The 16,051-nt window shown below is 35.0% G+C and overlaps 1 protein-coding gene and 1 non-coding gene across 2 annotated transcripts in view; both read right to left on the bottom strand.

The window, feature by feature from the left end:
- The window catches only part of LOC142347941 (proton-associated sugar transporter A-like), a 129,891-nt gene that overhangs the window by 11,471 nt on the left and 102,369 nt on the right, over positions 1 to 16,051 (bottom strand). The gene's annotated exons all lie outside the window — the stretch shown is intronic.
- Positions 11,108 to 11,179, bottom strand: Trnam-cau (transfer RNA methionine (anticodon CAU)). Its single transcript has one exon. It is a non-coding gene; the product is annotated as a tRNA-Met (tRNA).

Genomic DNA, 16,051 nt, shown 5'->3' with positions numbered 1-16,051 from the left:
TTTGGATTTGAATTTCAGTTCGTCCAAAAATTTCCAGCTAAACGTCTTTTTTTCTCGTAAAATCTTCCATCTTTGGTTACTGTTCTCTGATTGGACAGAGCAAACTATATATAGAGGTTGTTGCTTTTGACATTATCATTTGATCCAACTTCTCGGAAAACATCATTGCCACTGTTTCTCACATTAAAAACTACTCCTCAACATTTTATTCTGCTATCGAGCACCAACATTCAAATTCTTCGTATTAAAAAAATACTTAATTTAGTTCTAACTTTTGTTTAAATCTAATTTAGATTTTTTGTTTCCTTCCTAAAAAGGAAATTTGTTGCTTTCTAACTTTCTCTCCACTGATTACTTTTATCACGTTCTCAACAAGAATCTTTTGTTCCATTCTCAACACTCTCTAACAAATATCTCTTCTATCATTTAATCCAAAATGGAGTTCACTGTTCAAAATAGTAAACTTCTGTACTCAGTTTCTTTCACTGAGGATATTGCTCGGATAGGAGTGCGAGATTTATCAAACGGATTGTATGAGTCTGTGATCACTTTACCCATTACTGTGTGGCACATTATTGAGCACCAGCGACAACAGTTTGATACATATCATCAGGGACAGGTTCCAATCACAGAAAATCAGCTCGGAACTCACGCGATGAGACACGAAGTTGCTGTTGTTAGTGGACACCACTATCCTCACGTTAATGGATCTGATTTTCCCGCCAACTACGTAGCTGGAAACATTGAGTACACATTTCCGTGGGATGAAGGGCAAATTCCAAACAGCTGGTTCACTACACCGGACGTATGTCAGGTATCAAGCCCTGAGGTGGAAAGTAATCTTCTCCAAATAGTTTCAAGAGCTCATATTAGAGAACATAGCGAGCTGAGTATCGACACTAGTACCACCACGTTATTTAACGATCTGGAAAACTTTGATCCAGCGCAGTACTATGGATCCACTGACATGTCAACTACACCCTCGATGACAACTCCTTCGATTGAGGAAGGAGCAGCTCATAACCCTATCTTTTTGAGTGATGTACCTAATACCCCAGTCACTGTTCAACCAACCCAACTACCTGGTAGAATTGTGCGACAAAGAGGCTTCGGTAATGAAATTCAGAACTTGCCAGAATATGTTATTGAAATTTTTTGAATGATTTTTATGTTCAAATTTGTAAACTATTTTATATTTGTTCGTAAAAAAATAAAGTTGTTGAATACTTTTTTGGTGTTTCGTATTAAATAAACATTTTCAATTATAAAATTTTTTAATTACTTTTTCAAGTTTTTCAGAATTAAGAATAACACGAAAGGTTAGTTGATAATTTAGGTACTTGGTTATTAATAAAAACTTTGTTTATGACGAATTCAATTTTGATATTTAAGAAAACTGTCGAATTTAATTTCGATATATAACAAAAAGTGTCGAGAAAAATTCAATTTTTAAGCAAAAAATTATTGTAACAAATCCGATTTTTAAGCTGCAAGAATAGATTCTAAACTTGTCATTTTAAAAATGTTTAAAATTTTTGTTTTTTGCTTAAAATCATACCGTAAAACAAAGAAATATGAAAAAAAATGCACATTTCGTACGCACAATTTGGTAAAAATTTTGATTTTTAACGAAAAATCTGTGGTTCTATTTTTGACTTTTAACAAAAAATATTGTTTGAAAAATCGACATTTAACAAATAAACTGAGCTCAAATTTCGACTTTTAGATCATACACTAGATTTGAAACATTTTAGTACAAACACTTTATTACTTTCTAACTTCAAAGTACAACATGGTGTTATCAATTATTCCATGACCATCTAGTAAACAATCAACAATTTTTATTAATTCACTCTCATACTTTGAGTTCTTAAGTGACTGAATTCGGTCGAAGAAGGACGATCTCAATGTTTGTGTGCTTGCATTTCTTTGCTCAGCTCTCATTAGATGTCTTCTTCTTAGATGTCTGATTAGATGTCTTCATTAGAGAACTTCTTTCTACTCAATCTCTTCTTAGACACGCTGGGTAGTTTTTCAACAAATTTGTTTTCCAAATTATGTTGTACCGCTCTCTTCAATTGAGTAAAAACAAGTCCTGCTTCGTCCATTGTGTAACCAAAAAACTGATGTTTATATAAGGTGTATAAGCAGCCCACTCTCTGATATTGAAAAGATAAATCATTCATTTTTTGGAGTAATTCATTAATGGAAGATGAAATGAGAATTATGTGATGAGAACAATTTTTCAGAGGACAAAAAGTGTAATTGTGAGACGCAACAGAGTATTCGTTAGTAAGCAAGTAAGGTTTATAATCCTTAACCGATAAGCAAATGAACAAAGCTTTCTCACAATTTTTTTTTAAAAAGTCAGGTATAACTTGACACATAAGTGCTGCCATTCTGTAACCAAAGTGATTTTGGAGTGATTCTTTTAACCTGCCGTATAAGGAAGTAACGCAATTCAGTTCAAATGCAACGAAAATTTCATTTGAAAAATGACACAGTTCAAGAGACAGCAGCTCAGAAGAATCCGTTGTTTTACTTGTTCTAAATAATTCAATCACTATTACTCGCTTATGCAACACAGACGTGCTAAACATCAAAATAAATACATTGCTCTGGTTCAAATGTTTGCTCAACTTAAAAGTTCTGACTTAGTTTCCTTATAAGGAATTTTTGCAAAATGACACAGTTGAATTTTCCATATTTGGAAATTAATAAAGGATAATGACATCCTTTCCAAATAAAGGTGATCGGAAACAAAAGAAGGAAAAAAAATTACAAGTCAAATTATTCAATTAATTTCTCTTTGTCAGATTAAGTTGATAAAATGTCTCTCTCTAAAGTTTCTCCGTTTTACTCGAGTGCTCCGTCTATGTTTACCGAATCTCAACCTAAAACTGGAACTGATTCGGTTCCGTTTTATATAGACTTTGGTTCTAACCCAAAAAGATTTGGGAGATTTGCTGTGTCCCAGATTTTTAAAAATGGACAAAATTATTCCGAATCAACTTTCCCAGTCTTCAAAAAAGATAACTCTGGAACATTTGAGAAGTACCAATAGCTTCGAATTGGAGACTACGAATTCAAGAAATTCTGTTTCCTCAAGAACAGTAACCTGGATGGGGAGTTGGAACTGAGTGAGCACCCGACTCAATTTGATAAGAACCCATGTATGGAGGATGTGCTGCAACGATGTCACAAAGTCAGAGAGGTCAGCATAAGACGAAATCGACGAATATATGTGATTTTCATTCAATACGTTCAGGAGAATCCAGCCTCCATTTATGTGCAGATTCGGCTCTTTTGTCGTAAAGAAAACAATGAGTTTAAGCAAGTGACTTATATCAGCTACACTTTGGACGAGTTCAAGGAACTGATTCAAAATTTGAATGACTTTCCTAACATTGAACAATGTACATTTCAGTAATAATTGTTGTGCGATTTTGTAATGTCTTTGTCTACTGTACAATAAATTTTTCATTTTAAATATCTTTGATCTGAGAAGAGTTGGGATATTGGTTGCTCAAGAAACATTTTTTTGAGTCTCAGAGATAAGTCAAAGGTTTTTCACGTTAGACTTCATTACGAACTTAAAAGATATTCCAATACTGTTCTTGAAGCTCAAAATTTTCCCAAATTAGAAAATTTGGACATGGAGTCCCAAATTTCAATTTAAGTGGGTTATTCACAACGGATTACGCACAACACGTCTTATATACCGTTCAGATAAACAACAAGTTACCATTTCACAACATCGTTGGAACGGATATCAGTGGAGTTTCCTGACAAATATTGAATTAAAAAAGAAGAGTACGAGAACTTACTAGAGCATCTCCCAACACTTTTATCTTATATTGAAAAGTTTAAGAAAACTTGCCTTGACATTGATGAAGGAACGCAAAGTTGATGGACATTGTCATTCTTGTCAACATATTCAATTGTTACGGAAGCATCCTTTCAATGTTTCCCGAAAATGAAAAACGCAAAAACTCAAAAACTGTTTTTTAGCGGCCTGTAAAGTTTGGGACGAGGATATAAATTTGGAGGAAATTAACCAAAGATTTCCTCATGGAGGACTTATTGGTTAAGGAAATTCCTTCTTAGATTTTTTCTTTGCTAGATTGAAAGTTTTTCGATTACATGCTATACCACATGATTCTGCTGGAGCGGTTAAAGCAACTACAAACAAGGGACCAGGATACTGTTACATGTTACCAAATTTTCCAAGCTCATGTTTCTTGGGACATTTAACAGGGTTAATCTTTTGTGTTTTTATTAAATTTTATCATCCTCAAATTTTCAAAATGCTAGACTGGTAATCATTTTTGTAATAATCCAACCTAGAAAAAAGAATGTCTATCGTTGTATTTGATATTGAATTCTTGGAGGGCAAAATTGTCAAGGAGTTGGGTGTTTTCAAGGATGGAATTGTATTAGGATACAGTTTCCTCCCACCCAAAGACTATAAATCTACTTTTCAAGCAAAGTGGAACACTAAAAATTTACATGGGATTAATTGGAACAATAGAAAACTGGAATACGCTGAGTTGTCATCAATCATTCACCAACATTGTTCACCTACAACAGAATACTTTGCAAAAGGTTTAGAGAAGTGTAATCTTCTCTCAAATTACTTGTGTAAAGATGTGGAGAATCTAGATGACCTTGGTTGTCCAAAAGTTTCCAAAGTTCTCAATAACTCGGATACTGACTGGGATTGTAGCAATTATGCATATCGACACAAAAAGTCATTTCACTGTGCAGAGAAGAAAGCTTATGCTTACGGAACTTGGACTCTAGATTTTTTTGATAACGTATAATATTTGTAATTTATATTTGTAAATTCTATTTGTATTTGTGATCGTTTTTTAATTGATCATTTTTTTTTTTACTAATTTTGAAATCAGAGAGAAGTCGCATTCCCTTAAAAATAAGGTGTAAATGACCGAGCATACAGATAACGGTTTAAATTTAGATAATTTTGTCTTTGATGATAATAACCAGGAACGACAATCGTGGAAATGTTTTGGACAGACTTGTAATAGATCTCTGGGTGTTTTTTTGTCCCAATTTTTTGTTATGTTGTTGATATTAGCGTGCTGTATAGTAAGAATAACTCTTGCCGAAACCTGTGAAGAAACAACAGTTTGGATTGCTATGTTATCTAGTACAGTCGGTTATGTTTTACCTTCTCCTAAACTATGAACAAAATAATTTCTACTAAGGAACGCATTTTTATTTCATTGGTGGGACCAAGCGGGTATGGAAAATCTCATCTTATCCATGATTGGCTAATTAATGGAACTTTTCAACCCAATTTTGATAAAATTTACTATTTTTATCAACATTATCAATCACTTTAAGGACTAATGTCCAAAAACATTAAGAACATTCATTTTATTCAAGGAGTTGACTTTGAGTTCATTCAGAGTCTACCCAAGAATGGAACAAAGTATTTGCCGATTTTTGATGATTCTTGTGAGGAAATCTCAAGCTCGAAAGAATTTGTCAAAATCGGGACAATTGGAAGACACAAAAGACTTAGTACAATATATATAAAGCATAATCTTTTTTTCATCAGAGTAGGTTGGAAGAGATATTGAGTTACAAAATACTCATATAGTTTTATTCAAGTCTCCTAGAGATGTTCTCCAGATTAACACTCTTAGTCAACAGCTCGGGTTAGGATCACAATTAAAAGATTGGTATACAAAAGCTACTTCAATCCCGTATTGTCATTTACTCATTGATCTGACTCCGAAAACAGTCGACTCTCTTAGTTTTTGCACGAACAGTGGTTCTATTCCCACTATGTTTTTTCTCCCTAAAACGAAACAAGAGATTACTTTTTTGAACGATGAACACACAACATCTCTCTACGCTGATAACGTTCCAAGCGTATTCCCAGAACTTCAAGAAAACGTTCCTAAGAAATTTTCCAAACGATTTCATTCAGTTTCTAAACGAATGCATAGTAAACCTTCTCGGGGGACAACTACAGGAAATACAAAAACAAGACGTAATAAAGTACTGAGACGAAATTCATCAACTCGTGCTAAAAAGAACCGGAATAAATAAGAGAAGAGCAATTTTAAGTTCATGAAAAGGAATAGAGCTCATATCAATTTTGACACCATCTATCATTAATCGATTGTCTTGAAATGAAACAGTTTGTTTTGATTCCTCAACACCTTTACTAACAAAATTTCAAATGAGATGTTAAAAAATTGGACACTTTTGAGCAGAAACCAGTTTCTGTCCCAACACAATTGAACCCTAATTACTAGGAAATCAGCAACAAAACCAGATCTTTAAAAAACGAATCAATTGTAGATCAAAATTCGAATTCACCGCGAGTCAAGCTATCTCTCAACGACACAATTTTATTAGGTGGAAGAGATACAGAAATAGCTTTCGCAGATTTTATTTTTGCATTAAAAAGGAAGAATGTTGGGTTTCCCGACATATATTACACAATACTTGATGCTACCGGAACAAATCCGCTAAAAGTAATAAACAAAGACGCCAAAAGCAAAGACAGAGGGAGCTGGATTCCTTTCAAAATCTGAAAAAGCCAAGCTACAAAGGCTGTATAGAGATGGAAAAGCCGCATATGGATCAATTAAAAATCTACAAATGGCAAGTGGGTTATCCAAAAAGAAAGTAGCCTACTTTCTACACAGTAAAGATTCCTACACAAAGTATTGTCATGCAACACGACATTTCAAAAGTTTACCAGCATTTGCTAAGCGAATAAATGAGATCTGGTGTCTCGATCTAGCTTTTATGGATAAACTATCGGATACTAATAATGGAGTGAAGTAATTATTAGTATGTGTTGACGTCTTTTCTCGCTTTGTTCGTGTGCAACCAATGAATCAAAGTACTCTACTGATGCAGTTGTAGCTTTCAAAAAAATGTTGCGCAAAAAGAGTATGCCAGCGAAAGTATGGGTTGATCAGGGAACAGAGTTTAGTGGTGAGTTTCGAAAGTTTTGCGCGGACAAGAAAATCAAAATTTACTCTACTAGAAGTGAAACGAAAGTTGCTGTAGCAGAACGGGCTATAAAATCTCTGAAAAACATTATTTATCGCTATATGGAAGAAAATGGTGACAAATACATGAGAAAAATGGACTCTTTTCTCAAAACTATAAACACAAGAGTTAATCGCTCAACAGGTAAAGCTCCAAAAAATGTACCAAGTAAAGACTTTTTGTCAATTTTTTTACAAAAACCCAATTAACCAATATAAGCGACCACGCTTTAAAGTTGGTGAAAATGTTCGAATATCAAAAAAAGATATTCCCTTCAGAAAAGGTTGTAAATCTCAGTTCACAAATGAAATCTTCACAATTGTTAAAATTGTTACTTTTAAACCACCAACCTATAAACTTTGTGGAGAACAAGGTGACGAAATTCCAGGTAAATTTTATGAACAAGAGCTTTCAAAGTGTATCATTTAAAGATGAGCTCTTTCACTGTTGAGTTGGTTTCCAATGCGTCGTTTGATTGTTACCCAAACATTAAACTAAGTTCTTTCAAGATTTTTCTACCTGAACAAATTAATCTTGATGGAGAATGGGAGGTAGCAATAACAGAACGGTCGTATCCTTCCTTGTACCAAAACATAACAGAGGGTAAATTCTTCTATCTAGATGAAGCAACACCAGAACCAAAACCATCGGATTATTACACACTTCATCCAGGTCTATACCCCTCGATCTCTGATATTGTCAATGAAATGAACAGAAAAATTCAGGAACGTGAAAAGTATGAAAAAACGCCAATCAAGTTACACGTTAACAAAATTACACAGCAAAATTCTTTGAGTCTTCAGAACTCATTACTTGTCAGTTTTAGTGCCGTTGTCATGTCTTTGGATGCGAAGAAGCTGTTTATGGTATGGGTGTTTTCATGAGTGGTGCTAGTCCACATTTTCCCAAGTTCCCTTATGACATTGTACGAATACACACCTTAATGACATATAGTGATATTGTTGAATACAATATTGTGGGTGATACAGAAGCTGCTCTTTTACGATGCATTCCGTTTATATCAAAAGTTAGGAATAGAGATATCATCTCAACGGGACAATACATGAATTATCAAAATTTTCCAAACTTACAATTTAAACAAATTCTAAAAAACCCATTCCTCAGCATAAAACTCGAGCTCCGGCACTCTTATGGTGAAAAAGTTCCTTTCAACTCTGTTGGTGTGACAAGAGCGGTACTAATGTTTAGAAAAACTTCTGGCAATCATTTTTAGATTTAAAGTTGTAGAAAATGGTTGCTGATAGTGATTTACCGTTTTTTCGTGGTTATTCAAGACAGAGGGGAAGAGGATTCGGAGCGTTAGCACAAACAATTTGGAGGACAGCTAATCCATTCTTGAGGAGATATGTTGTCCCAGCAGCAGAAAGAGTTGGTGCTGATTTGCTTGATATAGCTGCACGAGAAATTGGAAATGTTCTAACTGGAAAGAAAAATTCAAATCTGTCGCTGCAGATGTTGGAAAAAAAAAAAAATTACGTAAACAGCTAGGTGGTGGAAAAATTAGGAAATGTCGCATTATTTGAAGAATTCCCCCAAAAACCAGTCGACGTCGTCGAACTAGAAGAGATATTTTTTCTAAGCTAAAATGAATACTAGATCGACAAACGATAGCAACTTTCGTTATGGTCACTTTACGAACTCTTGCTTGGAGATTTTTGACAAAATTCCAGTTTTGGAACCAATTGAATCTTCCCACGTTCAAGAAGTTTATCCCAGTACTTCATAGGATGAAAGCAGCATTGAATTCGAATTTGAAACAGATAGAAGCATAAATCTTGATATGAGAGATATCCACCTTCAAATTAAAGTTGGTTTACAAAAGGGAAGATTGTTTGATGACTTTATGAAAAAAGAAGAGCATATAAAATCAGATATGGGAATGTCTTTCACAGATGATGATTTACATTATCTGACTCACGTCAACAATTTATTGCACTCACTCTTCTCCAACTGTGAGGTGTATCTGAACAATCAACAGGTTTACAACTCAAATGGTCTATATGGACACAAAGCAATAATTTCCAATGAATTTAACGCTTCCACAAGAACTAATGAAGGGATTTTGGCTTGTCATGGATATGAATTTGAAAAAGAACCTAGGGATTTTGATAAAAACCCTTTTATAGATCGAGAGGAAGAACTTTTGCTGAAAAAATGGAACTACTTATTACGGTAAATTAGCAATTGATTTGTTCCAATGTGAAAAGTTACTGCTTCCAAATACAAAAGTTAGACTGAAATTGATTCGTGCAAGACCCAAATATTACATGATCTCCTACAAATCTCACGTTTCCCTTAAAGTTCTTGACTGTTCCCTGTTTACAAGACGTGTTGTTGTTAACGAAGTGTATCACCAGAATATCAAATATCAATTAACTCATCAACCTGCTTGTTACAACTTTATGGAAACAATTGCACGAACATTTATTATTCCTTCGGGACACAACCAGTTTATTCAGGAAAATGTTTTTAACAATGCTCCAATCAGAAGAATAGCTATTGCGATGAACACAAATTCAGCATTCACAGGACATTTTCAAGAAAATCTTTTCCATTATCATAAATTTGGTTTACGGGAACTAAGAATTGTGCGAGGAGGTAGAGCTATAGTATCAGTTGATACAACCAATGACTGTAGAGCATATGTAACAACAATGAAAGCAATGAATTTTAACGAAGAGATTCCTGCGTTACCAAATAATCTATTTCAGAACCATTACGTGCTTGTATTTGATCTCACTTCACTTCAAGATGCTGGAGAAAATATTCATTATCCTGAGCTCAGCGGTGAAGGTATCCGATTAGAAGTTTTTTCCGACCGCCCGCTAACAAACGTGACAGAATTAATTGTTCTAGGAGAAAGGATGTCCACTGTTAAAATTGATCAGTTCGGAACGGTTGCTAAAAATGTCTGAAGATTTTTGCATCAACAAAAATTTTTTCATATTTTTTTCAGTTTTTTATGGGTTTTACATCATCGCTTTCTGCATTGGAACATTTGTGGGTTATGTATTATCATCAGCCAGTTGCCATTCTCTTCACCAAATAATTTCTTAAAATGGACGTTAACTGGGGGCGAACTAATTCAAACTTTTTTGTTTACGTTCCTCTCCTATTTTTTCTGGTACTTTTTTTATAATTAGTTTTTTCTACCCCAACTCCCATAACAATTCGGTTGACAAAATCAAAACATCAAGCAAAGTTTTCTTATAGCAAGGTAAAAAGTCCAATGATTATTGCTTTTTTGAAGAGAATGAGTTTTTTCAGCTTGACTGTACAGTTGGAAGTCCGTGTGTTAATGGTACTTGCGAAATAAAGCAGCGAAAAATTGTTTTTCATGGATAACACTTCACTGAGACAGATTATTGAACGAATCCCAGAACTCAAATACCGCTATATTGGATCCTTTCCAGCGGATTGTGTTCAAAAACTACCCACATTCAGCTTTGCTATCATCAACACTTCTCCGAGCAGTCAAGCTGGAGAGCATTGGATAATGATTGCTCGACTCAATCGAACTTATTACTATGCTGATTCTTTGGCTCGTCCAATCACAAAATACAAATTTTTGAATAAAAAGTATCACAAAATGATACAACAGCCAGTTCAGAAAACTGATAATTTGTGTGGATTTTACACAATATTTGCAGCATTTCAACTATTTAATTTTTTTCAAACAAAACTGAACAATGTTCATAATGTTTATGTTTTAAACTTTATAAGTAATTATATGTGAATTAGATAAATTTAATGTAAAATAAGTCGAAGTGTAATAAAGTCGACAGTAATTTTTCCTAAATTCCTTAATTCTTCGTTAGTTACTCAAATTTTTGTTGTCGACTTTATTAACTACTCGGCTATATGTAATTTAATACTCTTTCCTTTTGTACTGTCATCATGTAAATTTTTGATTAATTTTGTATTTGCATGTACTTAATTTGTACTGTGTCTGTTATTTTATACTTTTTAATTCAATTTTTTCTTTTATTTAACATTTTTCCAAGTTATGAGCGCGTAAAATTCCACTAGTACTGTGACAGCGCCAGATTAGCAAGAGGTAGTTTCGATCTACCGACCTCTGAGTTATGAGCCCAGCACGCTACCACTGCGCCATCTTGCTATTTAGGGTCAGCTATACCTAATCTTAATACATTGCGGCGGCTATACCTAATCTTAATACAATGCGGCGGCTATACCTAATCTTAATACATTGCGGCGGCTATACCTAATCTTAATACATTGCGGCGGCGATACCTAATCTCAATAAATTGCGGCGGCTATACCCAATCTTAATACATTGCGGCGGCTGTACCTAATCTTAGTACATTGCGGCGACTTTACCTAATCTTAATACATTGCGGCGGCTATACCTAATCTTAATACATTGCGGTGGTTAAACCAAAAAAATGTTGAAATTTACTGCGAGGGGAATTAATGCGCGCTGCCTGTACAATTCCCTGCGCGCTGACTGTACAATTACCCGCCTGTACAATTCCCCTGCGCGCTGCATGTATAATTAATCCCTAAATGACCTCTAAAATCACGTGACAAGTGGCTCCGGAAAAACACCCTCATCTGCTACTACCTTACTAATCACACCCTCGAACACATGTAGGCGCCCCTAGATTTATACCCAATCTTAATACATTACTGTAGACCCGCTCAGAAAAATTACTCCTATACCCTATTTTTATACATGGGGTCTACACCCTCCCCTGGGAGACTTGCTCACCCTATTACTACTCCAATAAGTTAAGACAAATGTACTAAATAATCTCAAATAAATAATGTATAATAGAATGCTGACAGGTGGATATGAGTCAACGAACATGTCAGAACGGTTCAAAGCAGAAATCATTCCGTTGCAGGCAGAGAAGTTGTTAATTGGGACCTCACGCGCAGAAATCATCCAATCAGCAGGCGTCAAGTCTGTTGTTCATTCAAACCGAGTGAACCATCGAGTACCTTATAGATGTTGTGCGTGAGTATCTCCCTCTCAATTTGAAAACAATTACTCTAGTAGACGCATTCAATGATCAGCGAACCACTTATAGGGAATTCATTCAGGAATTTACAAATTTTATGTTTCTTATAGCATCCAAATTTGCGCCCTTAAGAATAACAGCTCTAAAAATTAACTCCAGAGTCTGCAATAGGTTCGTTATCAACAACCTACGTATGTTTAACAACGCGCTTAATTGCCTATACAGTTTCTTTTTCAAAGCCCGTATGTTTTCTGCTTTCTTAGGTCTTTGAACTAAAAAGTTTTGTTGCAACGGAATACACTTCTTAGTCTTTGAAATTAAATACTTGGTCTGTGCACTAATTGTTATAACTTTTGTTGTTTTCTAACAAAACAAAAGTTCAGCCGTCCCCGCAACAATGGCAGACCGGACTCACTGCACATTTTGCAATAGGCACCTTCCTGGTGCTATGTATTTGCAAGCTACCAACATGTTTGATGCCTTGGATTGTTAGCTCTAAAGTCTTGAACAGTGAAGTGATTTGCGCTATTTTTAAGTCAGACAGATCCGACCACACTGCCCATGATAACACATTAATCCTCATTGGACGAGAAAATCTCGACGTACAACAAAACGCTCAAGACGTTCCACAAACTGTCAACTAAACAAGAGGCTTCTTAGAAATTTTTGCGGAAAATTAGGTTGAAAAATATATTGTGAATTTTTCCACTGGAAGGTAAAAACAAAACTGGCAAGTTTTACCCAATGATGCTACCTATAGTAAAAAACAGAAAAATTTCAGAATATGCACTGCTGGCTGCCATCAATTTTCTGTAATTCTTCTTATTTATACCCAAAACAAAGCAACAGTTCAATTATTTAAATTATTTGCCTTTAAACCAATTGCGAGATTCTGGAGCCCTATGATGAAGTAAAAGCCATAAAGGTCAGTTCTGTAAATTTGGAATGAAAGATGCGTTCAGAGTTTCACCAATTCAAAAATCTGATGGCGAAAGGTAAAATCTCAACTGCCATTAGGCTTTTATCAATTTAAATGAAGCAGGGAACACTATTTTTAAAAGACAAAATAGGAAAAAGATCTGCCGTGGACGTCCTCACCAAAAGAGCCGGAAGCTTCAGAATTGAATGAAACTTCTTGTCCCGGAGACCTCTTCAGGCTCCAATTACCACTTTATTATCTTTGACAAGATCAATAGTTAAGTCGTCAAACAAACAAGTTTCCGAATGCAAGGAAGTCATGTCCCTTCTGGGGTTGATGCTGACGAGTGGCAAAGACTTTTGACAGCTTTTGGGCAAGCATCAACCATCCTTTTTGAATGCGATACCAGGCTCGCACGTACAGACGCTACGGAAAATATTGCGTTTATCGCAAAAATTCTGTTTATCACGAAAATTTAAGTAAAGTCTTTGACTAAGAATTGATTTTTAAAGCATTCCAAACAGATGTTAAGCCCACTTTTGATTTATTCTCCACACTAAACTGGGAAAGACTTAAATAGGCTAATCCATTGTACTTTAGAAACCGCCGCAATTTATCAGTAGCTCCTCGAATTGCTTAGTTTATGATCACAATTTAGTTATCCCGAACAAACATAAGCAATTAATTTTGGATTCTACGCAAAACAAACATCCTGAACAAGCAGGCATGGCTGCACGTGCTAAACTGGTATGGTGGCCTCATATCCATTCACAAATAGTGGCAGAAGCGATGCAGATATTGTATCAACAAATGTAAAAAGAGAAAAACTTTACTTCCAAAAGCACAACTAAGCACAGCCCCTACGTTAGTTGAACCTAGCCAAGAAATCCAAAAAGATTTCGCTGGGCCAATTGCTTTCAAAGACAACACTCAAAATAATAACTATATATAAGTTAAAGTAGATCGCCTATCAAAATATCGCAGAAACAATTAACAGCCGTGATACTGAAACAGCAATGCACTGAAATGTTGCAGAACACACGTTATCCCATGATCTATCCGTTGTGACCCGGCTCAAGCATTTATAGCCAAAGAGTTCTGCTGTAAAAACAAAAACATCAAGTTAATCCTAGCTCCAACTGGAGACCATTGGGGAACGGGATGGTCGAACAACTTATTCAAACAATCAAACAGCGACTAGCAATTTTGGATTTAAACCCAAATCTGAGAAAAAAAAGGTGCTTCGAAACAACGTTCAGACATAAGGGGAGATTTCGCGAGGCGACGGAACTTCAGAAGATGACTTTACTCTACAGCAACTCCAACAAACAAACAAATTGCAATTTCACTAGAAATAGGTTCTGACTGTTCGGAAAACAAGCCTCTTACGCAGAATTCGCCAAGTGAGATAACACCATCAGAACTTCACTTCTAAACGGGAGATCGTACAACAAAAAATATAATAGGAAAATCGGAGCACGTGAGACCAAAGCTCAAAAAACAAATGAACAAACAGCAACATTAGCCTCACAAATGAACAAAATACCAGACGGCACAATAACAGGGTATTCACCTCATACCATAAAATAGATACCCCTAACCAAAAAAAATACAGTAATATGAAAAATGAAGTAGCTATGAATTAAAATCCCGCTTAATCAGCATATTTGCATGTAAAACATTGGGAGAATATAAAAAACCACCAATAAAGAGGTAAATTCTGTTTAAGAGAAGCTCGAGCAGCAAGTGTGGCAGAAACGTCAAATAATCCAGGACCCCCTTCCAGTAACATACCAGCAGGGAAACATCAAAAACCAAGCTGGCCTCCAACAATACAACCAAGAAAATCTCAAATTGAAACAAAATGGACAAAATAAGGGTTAGTTCGGATCACTAACCAGAATCAACGACGCCAACAAGCAACTACGGACAGAACTCCAAACGGAAACTGTAACGTGAAAAACTTCCACAGCAACCCGAATTAGATTTCAACACTGAAAACAAGAAAATGGCCTTATTTGAGTCTGTAAGTGTCTCAAAAGTCTCTAAATCTAGAACAGAATCCCCTAAAGGGTCCTTTTTTAACCTTCAACTCTTAGAACGCTGAAGAAACAAACTCCAAGAGCATGCAAAACCCCTACATATAGTCAGATCATCCAAATAAATCTCAACACGTCATCTATTTCAGCGACAACTCCCATAATTTTATAATGACCAGCCCCGATTGTCCCCCCCGTCGATATGCCTGTTATAGCATTTCCAAGTGGAGAAACAAAAAAAATTAACACAAGTTTATCGGAGTTCACCAATACAATGGGAAATATTGAAAAAATAATTGTGAAAATCAAGGCGAACCAACTTGCAAGCAATGTTTTAATACAAAAGGGAGAAATGGGATTCAGAACTCTTGCCTAATAGCGCAACCAAGCTTTAAAAGTAGTAATTAATAAACGATTACATAGAATTCATATATTATACAAACATTCAAATGTAAATAAAATTGTTAAACTCCATGCGGAGACTTTGGTTGACTGTTCATCTTCACGTCTACGATTGACAATTTTTCTTACCACTGCACATGAGACATTTCTATTCATAACTGCTGACGAAGTGAAACAAGTTAAAAAGCAGTTGTTCTCGTGGCCAAACAAAGTACTGACTAATGTTATATGTTTATTTTCAATTGATCCTCTTCCAGACTACAAAAATTGAATACATCTAACTAAATTCCACTTAATAATTAACTACTAGTACAAAATAGTTATCAGAAATCACTCAAGATTCCCTCCGATTGGAGAGAAATGTTTTCCATGGAGAAATCAAAGAACAAAAAACAGAATCCTTAGCTCTTATAAAAACAGCTAACCGTCTATCCATAGCGCGGGATAACAAATTTTATAGAATACTATATATTATATGATATGTTAAAATTTGTTTCTTTTTCTAATAGAAAATATTGCTAAAAATCTTGAAATAATTAAAATTACATAAAAAATTATAATACTAGAAATTATTTAAGCTTAATACTGAAATGAGGGCCAATGCTAAAACAGAGACTGAAAGAGTTTAGCGAATGAATAGTTCACTG

This window comes from Convolutriloba macropyga, chromosome 10 (genome assembly GCF_964194025.1).
Source record: "Convolutriloba macropyga chromosome 10, txConMacr16.3, whole genome shotgun sequence".
In the NCBI taxonomy this organism is placed as follows: domain Eukaryota; kingdom Metazoa; phylum Xenacoelomorpha; order Acoela; family Convolutidae; genus Convolutriloba; species Convolutriloba macropyga.
Note: the sequence above shows the minus strand (reverse complement) of the source record. Positions and strands in the feature narration are given on the sequence as shown.